Genomic DNA, 19,389 nt, shown 5'->3' on the forward strand with positions numbered 1-19,389 from the left:
ACCCTGCCAAACTCTTTCTCTCAAGGTTCAAGTGCGGTGAGACCCTAAAAGTTGCCCTTTCTTTTCCTTTAGCCCGTATATTGAAGGGACTTATGTATCATGAAAAGTGGCACTTGATGCAAGAAACTGTTTGGTTTCTCATCTAGACTGTCAAGATACCTAAACTGGAACTGTTCAGAAAATATTCTGGTTAAAAAAAATTTTTGCAGGATAATGTTCGCTGGCAAAACAGAAGCTTTGCACAGGAGCGTACCACTCAAAAGCTTTTTGGTTTAGTCTGACCTCCATAATGCAGTTGTGGTTTAATTCAGCTTGACATCTTTCTTGATTAAACTGTGTTGAAGAGATGGTGTCTGATGCTGCAAAATCTTTGAGTGCACACCTTATGTTAAGCTGCCAGCCCTCACACTTGTGAATATGATCAGCTGTGCTTTTTCATTGAGTGGATTTGATTTTCACTCAGCACAAAGCGTGACTCCATAGACATGCTCACAGGACATGTTGAACCAATGTTCACCACATGCTTCTTTTCTTATCTATTTGCAGCAAAACATTTGCAATGGGAATTATTCATATCTGGAAAACCAAAGGGATTCTTGTTTCAGATACTGGGTAATGGCAGCACAAAGATTTCATTTCAAGAATTAGATGATTAGTGTTTTAAGCCCAGAGCAGGTCTCTTCCTGTGTAGAATTTGGAAGTGTCTTGTTTTCACACTCATGCTGAGGGGAGATATTTTTTTCATATGTAACAGTGGTTTTCAACATGGGAAAATAGTTTCCCATTCAGCTTTATAGTCTGCTTCTGGTAGGACTATGTACATTTGGGATTCTGTCACAAAAGTTCCTATTATGTTCTGTGACCTTCAGGTTCTGGGATACATAAAAGAATATTTAAATAAATTGTTATGGAGTTTGATGCATCCATCTCTACATGGAAAACATGTTTTGTAAAGAAACATCACTGTAGAAGTTGATCCTTTAAGATTGTGTGCTAAGTGTTCAAAGTATTTCTTCTTTGAACACTTAGCACACAATCTTAAATCTCATTTAGACACTATTAGGTTTTCTTTGAGCTTTGATAAAATATCATAAACTTTTATATCTTCAAGTTATGATCTTGCCCTCTCTGCAGAGTCAATTGCGCATTTCAAATGGTATCCTCAATAACATGAGCATGAAAAAAGGATAAGCAGCAATACCTGTCTAGCCCTAACTCTTCTTGCAATCAATGGACATGTTGATAGTTTTATTCAGCAGCAGACCTGTTTTAATAAAAACACATATTTCAGATACCAATAAAACTGGGTATTTGGTGGAACTTGAAAGAAGAGTAATGGAACTGAAAATTTGTCTAGCAGCAGCTAGTAAATCTTTGATACATACATAAATGTCTGCCATCTACACCCTTGTCTTATTCAAATCTAGATTTATCCTATCTGCAGCCAAATATAGAAGTCTGCCAACATTAGCTTGGTAACCTGAGATAATTTGATTCTTCCATCTGCTTTCAAACAAGGAAACATATCTAAATATTTTCTCACAGAGAATCTGATCATCTCTCTAAAGAATACTTTCCATCATCAACAGCCAAAATGCCTTATTGGTAGTGGGTTCTCATTCACATCAAAAAGTTCCTTAATAGCTTTTAATGGATACAGTTTAATGGAGATTGTTCCAAACCATCTGATTGTACAGAAACCTTTCCAATAGCAGGGGAAAGCAGGCAGATGGTTTTGGACTCTGAGAACACTTTAGAAACTGAAATGTTACCCAACACTTTGTCTCTAAAAGCTACATCCAAGGCAACTTCTGGAATCATTTAGGACTGCAGAATGAAGTTGTATATTTTGAAATTGTCAAGAACATAGTTAATAACAGTGCAAAGGTCTTCATTCAATTCTTCCCTGTCTCATTTCTTACTCCCTTCACTCTCTGTTTTAAGCAAACCTGCTCTTAAATCCCTTTTTTTGAAGACATTGAGCTGGAATATTGCCTCAGCCTGGTTGTTTGTCTCATGAGACTTGATGAAATAAACCACAAAACTATGTGTGGATGCCACAAGAAAATATCAACAGACTTCAAGTTTTCTTTTGCTTATGTTATTTCTAGTGTGTACATTGCACTGCTGAGATTCAGAATGAGAACAGCTTAGTGAACAGGGATATGCAAATATGGGTGTCTTGCAAAGTACCTTATTGGATGCCTGAATTAAACCTATGGAGTCATAAACCTGTAAACTTTTCATAAAGACTGCTGAAGGAAATGTAAACATGAGCCAAACCAATGCATTTTACAAGGAATTTGTGATCATGTGGACTAATTGTATAACCATCTAGCACTAACTCATCTTGCAATCAATGGATATGTTTAGATTTATTCAGCAGCAGACCTGCTTTAATCAAAAAGATTAATAGAATCTGAAAACTAGCTATTTAGATACCAAAGGTAATTAAAAAACCCTGAAATATTTCCTCTGCAACTACTAGTGTTAAATTGTAAGAAAATGATGAATTATTTTCATTTTTAGAAAGATAATAAGCTTTTAAAATACTTGAATTGTTATCTCAGTCCAGACCTTTCACCAAAACCCCTTGCCTGCTGCTGATGCAGAGTCTCGACACATTGCTTCTAATGTTGGAGTCCTGCCTACAAAAAAGATGCCAAATTTAAAGTAATCTTTGAAGTCCAGTGGTGAAACCGATATTGCTTTGGGTAAAATTACCATTTAAAAGAGAATAGTAATAGACTCTGAAATGAGTAAGTTCTGCCAAATGAGTTATTTGTGTCTTGGATGCACGTATTTCAACAGTTACCATTATTGTTTTAGATGAAGCAAACTAATAAGACAAATGTCAGAGAAGCCCTTTAATTATGATATATTAACATACATAATTATCTTTAAAATTTTTTAAAATACAAGCTCATCTAAATGAAGATCAGGTAAATGAAAGGAAATGCCAACCTCAGCCTGTAATTTGCTAGCTTGAAATCTAAGAACAGAAGCCACTTTTCATGCACCTTGAGCACCCATGTCAGAAAGTAGCCCATGCTTCCAGCACAGCCCAGTGAATGAAAAATAATTCATCCTGAAGATTCAACACTCTTCTCTCTTCTCCCCTCTGTATTTTGGGAGATTAACAATTCAGATGGAAAAAATGTTTTTGGTGGATTAAGGACCCCTGGAGATAGCACAGGAATCCAGAATTCGTGCCACAAGATTTTTATCCTTTTGTATCCCTTAGGTGTTTTTCTCTACGTATGATAAACCATGCAAGAACTCTTTAACCTGGAAAGCATCAAAACCCTTTGGACTTCACTGCGTTCAGTTAACTGGGGTTGATTTGGCTTGGTAACATTTCTGTTCTTTTAAAATGGCTGTGTTTTCTTCCTCATCCCCAGTTAAAGATAGACTTTTGTAATAGGAATTGAAACAGGTTGTCTGTTTCATGTTACATTATATCAAATGGTCCTTTACCCTAATTACTAAATTATACATTAAAATGATATAGGAACAAAAAATTACCCTATAACATTTATATTTACCTGCATATATTCCACTGTTAAAAATAATGAAAAACGATGCATTAATTTTACAAATGAAAAATCAGTGAAACAAATATTATTCACTGCATTTAAATATTTCATTGCACTATTCAGGACAGTGAATCCATTAAGCTGTGTACTGTGTCTTGCATAATATTATAAACCAGAACTCCATTTCCTAAACCTTAAAAATTTCTTAGCCAATATAATTTTTCATTGGGGAAAATGATCAAATAAGTCACCTTGAAGAAAACCTAGATTTAAATGTGTTGCTTTAGCTATGACACTGGGTAAGACCATTAACTGTGAACTAATCCTGAGGTTATGAAGTACCTAGGACTCTCCAGGTTTATTCACTGACTACTTCTTTGTTGTTCCTTCAGGAAAACAGGAACCTCTTCTACTTCGTATTTCCCAAATTCCTTGCCATTTTGGTATCTTGTTCCTTGTGTTTTTCATGCAAATTCTAAAGCAAGTACCTATCTTGTTGCTGATTTTTTACCCTTGCTTGGAAGCCTTAAGGAATTTCAGCTTACTTCCATGGATAGTATTAAAGGAAAAGATGAAATGTTTGTGTGATCACTGAAAATGATTTCCAAGTTATATGCCCAGCTATATAATCTATAGTTGTGCTGAGTTTAGTTCAAATAGCACACAGTAATTTACAACCAGTAGAAATGGCCAAGAAGATTTTACTAAGGAGTGGATTACAAGTTATCATCAACATGGATAAAGCTTCTGTTCCATGGACTGATATCTCATGTTTAAGCTATGAGGCCTTGTTTACAGATATTTGCTCTGTGCACAGGCAGTAGAAGGCTGTGAAATCTGAATTCTGCCTTAAACCATTTCCAGCGTTGTTACCAGTATTTTCTAAAGAGAGGAAAATATTGCCATCTGTTGTAAGGAGGGAGATTAGAGTCTTTGTAGGGCCTGTCAAAGCCCCATTTGGTGGTAGCAAGTTGGGCATTGGGAAGGAATTTACGTTCCTGGAGAGAGATCTGCCATGCATCTTGCTGGAAAACTCATGTCTTCAAGGTGTTCAAACCACCTTTATATTATGTCAAAATTTTTCTTAACAGAATGTATTGTTCATTGAACTCATGGTAAGAAATCATTTCCTTTGGAACAGAAAACCAGCAGGAGGAAGAGAAAATATATGCTTTATACAAATAAATACCAGAAGGAACAAAGCAATTTTGCTTTCATACAGTCATGCTGTATCTGATACTATTAGAAATCTCAGAATAAATTTAAGTAACTAAATTTATAAAAGTTACTTAGAAAACCAAGTAAATTTAGTTTTATTTGAACAGGTTTTAGGATATACTGCTTTACTATGGCACTGCAGCCGAAAAAGTGTGATTAATTCTTGTTTGTTTATATTAGGAGATTATGTTTTTATTTTTCCTACAGAATTAAATAGCTGAAACATTTTTATTGTAGGGTAAAATATTGATTTTAAAACTTGAAGTGCACAATGAAAGGAAAATACTTCAATGAGAATGCCGTCCAGCTTTGATGTGATACATGAGAGTTTATTAAGCATATGAAAGTTTAAATTCAAACAAAGGGTCATGGTTTGCAGCAGCCAGTCTTAGTCCACACAAGTCTTCATTGTAGGCAAGATGGTAGTTGCTTGGGTGTAAGAAAGGTTGTAATTTTATAAGAACGATTTAACTTGAATTTATTATTGGTAAAGACTACATCTATTATTCCAGATTAGTCACAAAATTATCAATATCGAAATCAGGGCATCTTGCACTTTTTGTGCTGTTTGATCACTAAGCTGTATCACTCATTACCTGAGTAGGCACACAAGCACCTTTTCTCTAGTAAAATCTATTTTCCAAGAGTATCTTAAGGGTTGTATATGGAAGTACATGAGAGTGAGAGGACACCTAATGCAGTTGTTGGTGTGTTTTGAAAATTAGACATCTGTTTTGTTCACTGAATGCCCTGAATCTGCACCTACTTTCCTCTGTACTGGTAGAATTGCACAGTACCCTTCAACGGTAGTGCATTTTTTCCCTACCCAGCACTTCCTGGGAAGCAAGAAAATAAAATTGTAGGATACTGTGCAATTCTACTGGGATGGGAATTGTAGAGAACTCAAGAAGGAGATTTCCGAAAAAGACATTTCTGAAAACTCATGGCTACCTCTCTGTTTGTTCCGGGCATTTATGGACTGGGTACTCATTGTTCAGCTGCAGAAATTTCTGCTTTCTGTGCATCTTGAAACACAATTGGAATCATCTATAGGAGAGGAGTGGAGTAGAAAGCCAGACACTGGCAGTGGTGGTGTCAGTTTTGCTACCGTGTTGATCCTGCTCACTTTCGTGCTTGTCAGAGAAGTGAAAAATCTCTGAGAAACAGCTCTGAGGTAACTCCCTTGTGGATGGCAAGTCCCTGGTAAGTGTGCAGAGTCACACTGCAGTAGTTTTGCTGTCCCACTTTTGCCATTGGGATAGTTTGATCCCCTTTGCAGCTTGCAAATGTGGAAACTCTCTTTGGAGGTCTGTTTCTCCATCCCACTTTTAGAAATAGTCCTTCTTTTTATCTAGGTCTTCTCTGTCCTTCAGATGAGTATTGCATTCAAAAAATTTTTCCCTTCTCTGGACCTGAGGTTTGTCAGATTTCCTCTGCCTGTGGGTACAGCCAGCCATGACAGAAGGCACAATGGGAGGTATATGTCTGTCACACCACTTGAATTTGGAAGGTTGTTAGATCTCAGAAACTTTTATGCTGTATTTTCTGTGCGAGAATGATTTTTTTTTTCCTGTTGTAAAAGGTTCATTCTTGCAAATTCCATAACTTGAAGTGCAGTTTTTCATACTGGACCTGTACTGATACTGGAAATGTATCAAAAAAGAACAGTAAAGGAACTGGATGACCTAGAATTAATCTCTGTTAAAGCCAGATTGGGCCAGATGGTGATCAAGCTGCCCAAGTGGTTTGGATAGCACTGTTGTGTGTGGATGTGCATTGTACTTGAATTATCCTTTGGATGTGGGTTGAGGTGGACAAGGTTAGCAGTACAAATGCGTCTCTCTAGTTTGTGATTGTAACAGGGTGGTAAAAAGTGGCAATATCCTAAGGGGAATACATATTAAAATGTAATTGTTTTCACTTGGAATTTAATTAGTCTCAAATTATCCTTCTTGTTTTATAGATAACATTTTGATTAGATAGAAGATTGATTTTGCAGGAATACATCCTGGCTCCTAACAAAGTTGTGCTCCAAGTGCTATTGTTTAAAGTTTTGGGGAAAGTAGCGTTCAGTTTTCCCATACTAATTGCAATGTCACATTCCAATGCTTAGATAAAATACAGCCCTCAGACGAGACATCTTCTGAGTATCATTGCAATATCTCTAACTCAGTGTGGAGCAGAAAAGAATAGTCACAGCCTTTCATTTTTCCTCCATATACACTGAAAGTAACAGACATGAGCTGTAGAAGAACACAATTTTATTTGCTTTACAAATGAACAAACGTAAACTTATGCAGGATTAATTGTAAGTCAAAGCCATGGGAACTTGTGTGTTATTACTCATCCTTTTCCAAAATTATCATATAACTTCACTGGGAAATAGAAATAAGAAGGCAGCAGAGAATGCACCCTGCAGCCATATTAGTAATCCCAGTTTTCTAACCTCAAATTGTATCCACTTATAGACTTATAGCAGTTTTTGAAAAATAATTTTGAACTACTTTTTTGTTTCTCCCCGATTACTGTACTATGATGAGTGTATTTCTGTTTACAGAATGAGTTGGATTTTTTTTCATACTTTGAATTTTTGCTTGCCTTTTCAACAGACTTGACAAATGAAACTGACAAAAAGAAATTTTTGGTCTGATTTAGAACAGATTGTATCCATACATGAGAACTTTCTAGCTAAAATACTACATTTTTTATATTAATATGTGCACTAACAAAGGTAAAGGTTAAGGTTGCAGATAGATGGGGATTTCTTTTACGAACTCCAAAGTCTTTTCACAGTTAAAAAAATTCTTTGAGTAATGAATACACAATGTAATGTCCTTCCTGAGGCTTGTTTTCATGTGGAATAAGGTGTGTAACCCCAACTCTACTAGCTTAGTCTTGTCTGCAGATTTTCAAACTCTTATTGAGTTCCATGCAGTGACAAAAAAGGGCAGGTACCAGATGGATAATAACATCCAGATTATGGATACCAGATGTGCAATACCTGTATTCTGCTATTGAATAAAATTGCCACTGGAGATGTAAATAGATTAAAGAATTCTGAGTGCTTTTAAAAGCAAACAGTTTACAAAAACAGCCAGCAGCCTAGAAAGGTTCCACAAAAGATCCTGACTACTAAACCAGAATGATGTAATGGTCTCTATCACTTATAAGAGCTCTCACAATAGAAAAAAACTAGAAAAATCAATACCCTTGTTTAGTATAGTCAAAGCTTGAAATATTTCATTTCAGTGAACAGTGTTAGATTTTTATTTAAAGAAAACAACCTATTTCTCATGCCAGGACTAAATATGTCTTCTTTGCTTGTTTGTTTATGTTTCATGAAAAGGATTAAGAACCCTGTACTGGTTAGTTTAGCACAGGTATGAGTGGTAGAAAGGAGTCACAGATCTGGGCTAATATTGTACATGAGTCCAGAATAGATTTCAAGGATTCCAAGTGGCTGAAGAAAGGGGACACTGGCAGATAAATAAGAACAATAAAAATAATAATACAATGAATACTATCATGACTCTTAATAAGGTTAGAAATGCAAGGTGTACTTTACAAATGCTGCAGTGCATGACAGTGCATTTCTACAGTCTGAATGTGTATTAGCCAGGAAGAGATATTGCAAGAGGAAAAAACACATAAAAACCCATCTTTTTGGCATTTATTTATCTTTATTAATTATGGCTCCATCCCTCCTTTTATTTTTCTTCTTATTAAGAAGAGGCTCTAAATGTAAACTCTTAAACAAAGTACTTATTTCCTTGCTGAGATCTCTGCTGTAGACTAGACACATTCATTTTGTACATATCAATTTTATACACCCATAATTGAAATCAATAAAGTGTGTGCACTTCCAGATTTGTGAGGCCGGAAGGGTTGTCATTTTGTTGTTCAAGGAAAAAGGAAGGAAGGAAGACAGAAAGAGAGAAGGCAAGAAAGAAAGAAAGAAGAGGCCTGCAGCCCTCTGCAGCGTTAAATTTCCCATTAAAAAAAAAAATAATAACCTTTTTACTATCTTTCTCCTTGTCAGCCAGCTAAGCTTCTGTATGTTCAGAGTAATGTGCATATTTTTCATAGAGAGTGAGAAATGATGAGTCACTGAGAAGTTACTTCTTGAGCGAGGGAGCCCAGCAATGCTTCTGACAGTGAGTTTGCCAGGCAGGGAGTTGATCTGAGATATGGCTATGCTCTAATTATTCAAGTGCCATGTTCTGCCAGAGTATTTGCTGAATTCTTTCTTTCCACCCCTTTTCTAACCTATACAAGATGTGTAATTTGAAGGAGGTTGAGCTAAAATCTCTGTGTAGTGTGTAACACAAAATGTTCAATGTAAAATAGAATGGTCAGTGTAAAATAGGGAAACTCAGTTGAAGAGGTTTTAGAAATAGTCAAAGTTCTTCAATGAAACACAATGTATAACAGGTTCACCTCAGCATTAGTGAAGGGAAAGCTGTCTGTGTTTACTTTATGCATTTCTGCTCTCAGCTGCATCAAGAAGTTTGAGACCCAGAGCTCGGGCAGTCCCCGTAGCCACGCAGTTCCACTGTAACTGTTTGCCACTGAACAGGACCCATCTCTCTCTCAGTCCATGTGTCAGATTTTATAGCCATGTTTTGCACATATATAATAACGATTTTGTGTTAGCCATTGACCTTGGCTGCCTCAGTGAGTGTCCACTTATTTGGGTCATTCAGTCCTCGGGGCTGCAGTCTACAGTTCTGACATTTACTGCATGGACAAGTAATGAGAAAGTCTGGAGGAATATCTGGGTAGGGAGGAAAAAGGACACTGCAATATGAAAGGACTCAAAAGTGTCAGCTTTCATCTATGGTGACAGAAACTATGCCAGAGTCACCTTCAGAAATCTTGGAAGTTCTGAAGGCTGTGTCAATATGTGTGCAGGATGTTAAAAAGAAATTCTGGGACTGGGCTCTGTAAATTTGGACAACTGAAATGGAGTAACAGGAAAACAATATCTGAATATGTTCAAAACATGTCAATAAAATTTAACCACCAAATCAAATCTTCCTGACCATTTGTATTCTCTCATTGTACATCTTATTGTGAAGCAGTTTTGAAGGTCAAATCTATAGTGATAATGTATCCGATGCAAGAGGCAAAGCACTATGATGCTTGTTTGTTTATTGGAGGTGAAATCTTGTACATATAAATTGAAACCTCTTAATTTATTTAGAAGCTATTGGTCTACTCAAGTGACACAGTTTAAACATGTTGTAAATACAACATGGTAGATTAAAATATTGGGCATACGTACCAAATAGAATAAAAATAGGAGATTGATTTTTCAGTGCAGTAGAAATATCAATGTAGGGTTAAGGGAACAAGAGTATGTTAAGAATTTATGGAGCAGAGCTATAGAAGGAAAGAGCATTTCATAGACACCTTCTTATAGAAAAGACTGTTTATTTTAGCACTGATGCTTTCTGCTCCCAGGGAATAAAGAAGAGGTGTCTTCCCTTGTGTTAGTAGTAAAAGTAAAGATTCCAGCCATGTTAGCAAAACATGGGGTTGTAGTGGTAGCACTTTTATAATTATTTATTTTAAGAAGATATTTTAATTAACTCAAGATAAGGAAGATGCATGAGTGCCACCAGGTGGATGGGCCAGCCAAACCTCCTCACAAGAAGGTTGGTGCTTGCTGGTAGAGTTTGTGTATTGAAATGAGAGTCACAAATGAGTGGCAAGTACAAAATTCAGTAAAAAAAAACTGCAATGAATTAAATGACTTAGTTCAAGAGAAAACTGCTCCTCTGCAGAGCTCATAGTCTAAATATGTAAGACAGACTTTCCATCTGGAAGAAGGAGCATTTGCAACTCCTGTTCCACCTGTAGGGAGGTGCAGCAGAGAGCACTGTGATTGAGGAGAGGAGCTGTGCCCGGGGCTGGTTACACTCTGAAATCGGTGAACTCTCACCACTGCTCTCTTTTTTTCTACTGTATGGCAGACTGGAAACAGCATTCACGTATCCCAGCTAGAGTAGGGAGACAAAGAAATAATTTTGGAAATTACTTGGTATCAGTGTCTGATGGCATGGACAAGTTATAGAAATGGATGCTGATTTGCAAAACAGCTCGCAAAAGACAAAGTCATTATTTTAAAATTGAAGGCACTATATGCAACATACTGTCCCAGAGTTTTGATCATATGGTAATCTTTTCTGGTTTTCTTCTGTGAAAAATTTAACTATTTTCTCTTATCTTAAACCCAAGAAAATAAATTTTGTTTTCTGATAAGAACTACATTTTGTGTTTATTCAATATTACTTAGAATTCACTACTATTTGAAGTGAAAATATGCCTGTGATTTTATAAAATTTTCTTACAGTCTTTAAATTATGCAAATCACAATACTTCAGTGGTCATATTTTTCACAGTGAAGTTCAAAATTATTTTCAATATGCTATTCATTAGGATGTTACTAGAAGCAGGGAAAAATAGACTTTCAAAAGAAGACTTTAATTTGAGCATCTACAGAAATTTTATGCATTTAAATACATGCCCTTATCTGCCCACAGGTCAATTATTTTGATTTGCAAAGTATGGAATTTTGCTGATTTTTTGTCAAAACCGATTAAGTGAAAAATGAATATCCAGAATCTCAAACAGTGCTTCTTTGTTATAGGACAGTTTCTCTGTAATCCAAGACAGTACTCTCTTTTTTTTTTTTTTCTCAGCTGTTATTCAGCCAAAATAGAAAATCCATGCCATATTCTGTGTATGGAATATTAAATGCTGTGTGAGAATGCGTCTCACATATTTTAGAAGAACAACCACTGTGGGTAGATAATTCTCTGCCACTTCTGAAATTTCAGAAAGAAATTGAACAGGCCCAGCTCTGAGGAAATGTCTTTTAGTATGCACAGAAATAAACAGCAACAGGAGCTAAGTATTAAATACATTTAATGAAATGTTTTTTCTTCTCTTTTATGTATGAAGTTTCTCCCCGTTACTTAAAGAGCTAGGTTTGAGGTTTCAATTAATATTTTTAGTTTATTGGTCGTTGTGCCTTGTATTCTTTTTTAATTTTGACAAGTTGTTTAACCCCTTAGGGGTCAAGAAGATGAATTAATTAACACTAGTCAAGCAGGTTGGGATAGCAGCATAAAAGGCACTGTAAAATTGAAGTTGTACATGTTACTGTAAAATTACATAGACTGTAAGGTGAAGCTTTCATTGGATAGAAAATTGTGCCCTGAATTTTCCATTTTTGCTAAGGAGTTGTTTTCAGTAGGTCATTACACACCAACATGTGTGACCTCTGAGGCAGGCAGAAAAGCACATCTTTGCAATTTAAATGAAGATTAACCTATTTATAATTTCATTATTATTTCATTACTGCATGACTTCTGCTATTCGTAAATGTCAAATACAAAAAAAAAGTGTGCTTCAATTTAACCTTCCCTGTCATAGAGTAAGAGCTTTATTTCTACTGTCCTTAAGGAAGTACTTAATGTCTCAGAGTAAAATCTATTAGACTTAGCTCAATAGAGAATCATTTTGATGTGAATGGGGATGGGGAAGGATGACATTTTTCTTTTAAAGCTAATTTCATCCACACAGAGCATCCAAGCACACAATATTTTCAATTTAGTTTATTTAGTCACTTCAGACATCCAGTGGTCTTGTGCTTGCTTCATTTTCTCCTGCTCTCTTTTGAAAGGAGGCAATTCATGCAACATAAACTGTACAAAGCTCTAGAGAAGGAAAACAGATTTCTGTATCTCAGCTAATTACATCCATCCAATCATCATGGTATTTTTCTTTTTTTTTTAATGGGGGAGTTTTTCCCATAGAGCCATCACTGATGGCAAGACAAATATTATAATAATGTTATAATAATGGAGAGAGTGCTGACAATACTGTGAATAAGCTACCTTTTCTAAATTTGTGTGCATTTAAGCCAAATATAAAGTAAAAGCTAATAATGTGCTTAATATGCTGTTTTGAGGTAGTTTTTGAGTCCTATTCTACATTTAGAGATCAGCAATCTCCCTTTGATTTTAGCAGTCATTGGAGGAGAGCCTCTAGTGATCTCACATCTCCCTTCATGATAGTCTTAAGTACCTTGTTGGTTCAGTCTAGGTTCGTGGAGTTTATTTGAACTTGGATGATTTCAGGAAAAGTAAAAAAAATATTATACATGTTCTGTTCATTGTAATGGAGTTGTTCTTTTTTGCAATAATAATAGTCAATTTTGTACTGCTCTACTTTCCTATACACAAAGACCATCTTAAAATAATATAATACTTTAAAAAATGCAATATTTACTTTTATTCTTATGATTACCTTCATTTTTCCACCTTTTGCTGTAGCCAGCATCCTTCTACCACTTTCTTTTTTTCCCCATTATGAAATTTGCCTCATTGGCTTTCAGTCTTGTAGCACCAAGAATAAGGAGCTCTTTGCTCCTGTTTATCAGGGAATACATTTCCATATAGGTCTTCCTTCTCCATGAGCTTACTGGTTCTTGTTATTTCTGACTATCCTTGAAGAGCTTTTCAAACTAGAGAGAAATGTTTTCCATTGGAGAGTGCTAACTGGAAGACACTGAAATACTTTGGGCGATACTGGGTTTTTAAATTTTTTTTCATGAAACACTGCTGAAACAGATGCATACTTTTAATTGTTGGCTTAACTATTCCCTTGTGTAGCTGGAGGAAAAATTAAAGAATAGATTTTCAGCTTGTCAAAATAAAACATACTGACAAGGTCATTTGCATTTTCACTGAAATAAAGTTCCTTGGAATTATTATTTTTCTAAATATTTTCACCCTATTCTTCCAGCCATGGGAAGAAAAAAATCAAAATAAGGAAATTTAGCATTAAATGGAAAAAGCAAATTTTTACCAGTGTGTTAGCTGCATTTATCCCACCAGGCATTTTAGCATTTCATTACGAGATTAGTAGAATCCACTTCACTCAACTATCCTAAAGTTATTACAAGTAGCTTGTTTCTGGTCAGGTAATCTGGGCAACTCATAACCCTAAACTTTCCCACATAGACTCTTAAATGTTTTGCAAGCCTGAATTTACAGTAGTTAGGCCTTATCTGTGAAAGAGTTAAAAATTTGATATTATTGTGCAAGTGTTACTCACAAGACATTGGGGAAACATTTCACAGATGATAATGAGATTTTAAGAAGGCTTACCTGGACATAAGAGAATTACCTACTAGGAAAGTATGTCTGAAACCTGATTAAATAGGTTTGGATTTTTTTTTTTGCTTAGAGTAATGGTCTCTTCAAAATGATAAAAAAATTAAAGGAAATTAGCTTTTAGTGAAGTTAGAAATTAATTGGTTAATTATTTTCTCCCAATATACTGTCCTTGTATAATTTAGAATAGATTTTGTAGTTTCTACCTTCAATATACTTCATTGTGTTATAGGGTTGGCAGAGTATCCATATAAAATCAGTCACAGGCTGTTTAGCATTCATCAGCATTGCCCAGTCTGCCACCTCAGCTCCTAACTGAAAACGAGAGCTAGAATTGTCCTGGATAATCAATTATGTTTTCAAGATTTATTTTTGAATGGGAGTTATACTACACAGGGAGTTAGAGATAGAGGAGGTTGTAATAAAATCAAACTTCAGTCATTTTAAATAGGGAGTGAACGAAGTTGTCAGTGTTTAATTACCTTAAAGGCAGCAGTCTCCTGAAATAACAGTAATAGTTCTTTTGCTAGGGCTAGAGCAATGACACCTTTCTGGTTTTACATTTTTTGCATGCTACATTTCTGTAACTGATGCTCACAGCTGCACAGGAGCAGTAAATCATCATCTGGTGGGAGCTGTTTATCATTTTTGGCAGTCAGGCTCCAGCATGTACTAAATAAAGACCAGCTCGGTCATTTGCATTGGACTGGACCAGCAGAAGACTTTCTGCATCACTACAAGGCTGTTAATCAGTGACTTTCCTAAGTAATTCTGAGTGGTAAATGTGAATTTCTTGTCAACTTTTAATGTACTGACATTTGTTGTCATGTGCCAACATAAACCAGTGGTGCAAGTTGTATGTGACACATATGAATTTCCTACAAGAAGTTAATGTTCTAAAACATTATGGACCATATCTCCACATGGCTGGGCCTCTTTGGAATCATGGTCCCAATGTGTAGAGAGTACAAGTGCAGGAACAGGATCTTTTCCCTTGCAGAGACTGAGGAAAGTCCTCACACCTCTGTACAGCTTGTGCCTGGATAGATAAGGAAGGAAGCAAAGAAAGAACTATTAAAGGTTTCAAAGACATAACATATACCATTAAAGAACAGAAAGAGTTCCACCTGTTTGTACAAGCATTGGGGTTTTTTTTTCCTTTGATAAAGTAAAAGGTAACTTCTAATCTGATATTTTTTAATTAACAGAATTCTGCAGGGTATATTTGTCAGAACCAGATGTGAGACTTCTCTTGGCAGCTATTCTAGATTTCAGTTGAGGAGACCACATCTGAAAGGGCTTCAGTTAACACTCTTAGTCATATCAAAAATCCTTTTATCTAAAGGTTCAGGTTTTATTGACTCACTGAGCCTAATTCTGAGTTTATTTGAACCTTTTTCAATCATAACTGATGTGAGAAATTCAGGCATTTCAGAATTCTCTTTGTATTTATGGATATAACTTTGGACAGAAGCAGCATCTTTCCAAACAGTGAAAATATTAATTTAACTGTGTTTTTTTGTTCCAGCCCTTTGATATCAAACAGAACATTTAAAGGAGATGTGTTTTGAAACAGAAGTAATTGATGCAAGAGCGTGGAATTCTGGAACATTTACTTAGTTTTGTTTTGAGGGCAGAGACATGGTTTTGTTCCAGTGCATCTGACCTCAGTGTAATGCACCTCTTCCCAGTTATGGCTGTAGGGGCCTTGGTCCAAATAAGAGTTGGGTCACGTTTTTGAATACACTTTGTTTTCATCATCATTGTCCATTTTTCTAACTATAAACATAGAGATGGCAAGGAGGACAAGGGAGTTATGTGGTTAGTTTTGAGATAAATTACTTTCAATGCGTATCCATGATATTAGGAACGTGACTTCCTTGATGAAGGGACCTATGTTAAAGATTCTATGTGAAGTTATAGTTCTCTGCTGAAATGAGAGATATACTCTTGATGCAAAACTAAGTCAATTTGTACCTCTCCTTAAACTTTTGTTTGCATGGCATCAGGTCCTGGAAGCTATTCTGATGGAAATAAATGATAATTAGTCAAACCACTTCCAGTACTGTGAACTATGCTCACACCAATAATTGATTTTCCAAAATTTACTCAGTTTCTAATTTGTGTCACTGTAAGTCTTTAGTCAAAAGAATGTTTTTTTTTCTTTCCTGAGGATATTCTATTCTGCATTGCAAATATCTTCATTTCTCACAACAAATGGTGAATTAAATATTAGTGATTCAAATAGTATATATTTGGTGGCTGTTGATTGATCACAGTTTTGATTTTTTAATATAAAAGTATTCCATGGCAGATAATATTTCTGATAAGCTTTTGTTTGGTTGGTTTTTAAAGAAAAAATAGCTTGGATGCTATAATCTGCGCCACTTGCTATCAGCTACCTTCAGTAGCTATTATTTTTTATCAAATCAGGCAGGCATAGGAAGCAAACTGATTAAATTTGGCATGTCGCCCACAAGAAAAAAAGAAGGCAGTATTGCTGCCTAAATCCTTCTATTGCATTTATTCTTTTCAATGCATATATCATTTCATGGAAAAGCTTTGCCTGAAGGGTTTGGCTCTGCATTTTGGATGCAAAATGCAAAGCAAACAACAAAAGCAACATTTTATATGCTATTAAATCTTTCCATTGAGGACTAAATCTAATTCCAGTTACCTTCTAAGGTGGTGCTGAACATTATCTCAACTCAAATTGTGATTTTGTAAGGGCACTGACATCTGGAGCTTAGAAGTAACACCAAAATTAATAAGTGTCTTGTTTTTCTCTATCAGGACATCTTTGTGCAAACTTGTGCTCACATTGCCAATGACTGCTCCCATTGTCTCCTTGCATGAGTGAGTTCGGCACAGTGACCTTGCAGGCTTGGGAAACAAAGCGGAGCAGGAATGAGGGAGCATCTGTAACACAAGGATTCTGATTTACTGAAACACTTAAGCATTTGTTTAATTGTCACTTTCTATAAATGCAGCTAAATTTTAGGTAGGAGATATGTGGCACTAGTGGACATTTAATAAAATAGAAAGCTCAAATTTCTTTTTCCCGAAATGCTGTTGGCATCAGTCATGTTACCAAAGATGGCTTTTTTGGTAACTGTTTGATGTCGCAAATAAAATAAAAGGTGATAACTCATAGGCTGTCATCTAGAGAAACAAGAAAAATCAGTATTTTATGACTGTTTTATGACACACTTCTGCTAAATTCCCTTTTCAGGTTAAATATTTAAAATGAAGGTGTAGTGATCTTCTTAACACAAAATCATTAAAGGTGTGGCTACTATGATAACAGGTTTAAGGAAAGAAAAAGTATATCTAGAAAAGATAACAGGATGCAGAACATTTTATTTGGTGCAGATAATTAAGTCTTTTGGAGAAACTTGAGCAATTCCTTAACTATAAAACTGTTTATTGAAGGGAGCTGAAGGAACAAAGTAAGAAATAACTTTTTGTCCTGTAACATTATTACAGCTGGATGTAGCTGTGTTATTAGTATATTTTTGAAATATAATTTACATAACTAATTAGCTCGAGGTGGCTTTGATACGTTAATGTTAATGATATGTTAATGTTAATGACAGCTCTGAAGAAGACCCTGTAGAAATCAAGCAGTGGAACTGGATGTGCTTAGAGCCCTGATATTGTCTTTGGCGGAGAAAAAGCATGCAAAGTGATTTCAGTCTTAAGCTGATTAGAATATGCTTGAAACAAGAAATAACTTCTGAGCAAGGCAATGCAGTACTGTACAGTCAATGCATAATGTCTGTGTCTAGCTTGTGCCCCTCCTGGGCGGGAGTGAAGTAGGATGTGAGTACAGAATTGGAAGTAAGACATGCTACTGACTCCCTCCTTCGCTCTAGGTATTATCACAATACCAAGGGCACTTATTCAACAATAGTTTTGTTCCCAGTTACATTTAACAGAAATGTTCTGTAAGCCTCAGTTTCCTGAAATTACTCCTCACAAGTTATTTTCAAAATTGTTCAAGCTAATAATTACTTCTGTAAAATTACATATTCCATTACTTTCTTCTGTCTCCCTAAGAAAGGCACATTGCTAGAGATACTGCTGCTGAAAAAATAAGTATTCTCAATCTATTTTAGTTTATGTGTATAGTAGAAAATATTTTGCATTCAGTAAGGAGGACAGAGACATTTGCTGCAGAAATGTAGATTTATTGTTGAAAAAAAAAGAAGGTAAAAACCCCTTCAATCCAGTATAATATGAAGTCTACTTTGGTGTTACAGGTCTTGAAATAATTTATGGGAGAGATGAACTGGTAGTCAGATGGAGGAGACAGCAATATTACTGTTTTCAAAAAGTGTATTTCACATCTCTAATGTGCTTAAACATTAATTTCTTAAAGGTCAGTTCTGAAGTAAAATTCTTTAACTTTTTTAGAAGTTAGAGAATGCTAGAGACAGCTGATGTCAACTCACTAAATCGGTTTCGGGTATGCTCAAAGAGATTATTTCAATACTGGACCATAGAAATAATATTTTAGAATATGTTCACTCTCCAAGTACCTGCTTTGCAGTGAAAGAATAGTATAAGATTTGTTTCACTGATACTTTTAGGATCCATATGCATTTTTCCCCTGGGGGAGGCTATGGCCATTTTCCAGTTACAGATTCCCGAGCAGACCCTGGGTCTGAGCTGAAAGTCAGCACCTTACAAATGCAAACACTGCCTTTACTCTGATTTTTAAATATAGCTCATTGCTTTTGATGATTTTATTCCTACTCCTCACTATTGAGGGATTCAAGCCATGTGTACTAGTATTTGCAAAAGAGCAGAAGCAATAAGATTAAAAATGCCGGTGTGTTGTCTTCATTGCTGTTCTAAGGAAGGTCTCACCATGGCTTGTGTAGTTTGCCTAGCCGGTTAATGTGGCACCTTAGTGCCTGACAGAGATGGTAAATAATGTAAGGTAGTGAGATAAAGTGTGAACTGGGCTCAGGGCCTCAGCTGGAGTGTTGCTGTGCAGCACAAAGTGCTGGTTATCCTGAAAGATGAGAGGAAGCGTGTTCAGAGGTTCCAGCAGCATGGAATCCACTTGAATCTGAATTTCATACAACAACCTTGAACAGAAATGGATCCAGTGCTTCTGGCCTTGAAATTGGATGTTACTTTAGGGGGAGAACAAAGGGGTTACTTTCCATTGTACAGCATTGCTTGATAGCAATATCCACGTTGCTTGATTGGGTGTTTAATGTTTCTTTTAGCATTGGGAGTATTGATTGATGAGGAGCTCAACACAATCCAGCAACCAAAGCACTGTGGGCAGCAGAGGAGGGAAGGGATTCTGCCCCCTGTTCTGGTCTGGTGAGATTCCACATGCAGTGCTGCACCCAGCTCTGGGGTCCCCAACATGAGAATGATGCATTCAGAGAGCCACAAAAGTGATCAGAGGGGTGGAGCACGTCTTCTGCGAA

The 19,389-nt window shown here is 36.0% G+C and overlaps 1 long non-coding RNA gene across 14 annotated transcripts in view; it reads left to right on the plus strand.

The window, feature by feature from the left end:
- LOC125330595 overlaps window positions 1-19,389 on the plus strand; it is a 473,930-nt gene that overhangs the window by 302,588 nt on the left and 151,953 nt on the right. The gene's annotated exons all lie outside the window — the stretch shown is intronic.

Source organism: Corvus hawaiiensis, chromosome 10, assembly GCF_020740725.1.
Source record: "Corvus hawaiiensis isolate bCorHaw1 chromosome 10, bCorHaw1.pri.cur, whole genome shotgun sequence".
Taxonomy (NCBI): Eukaryota; Metazoa; Chordata; class Aves; order Passeriformes; family Corvidae; genus Corvus; species Corvus hawaiiensis.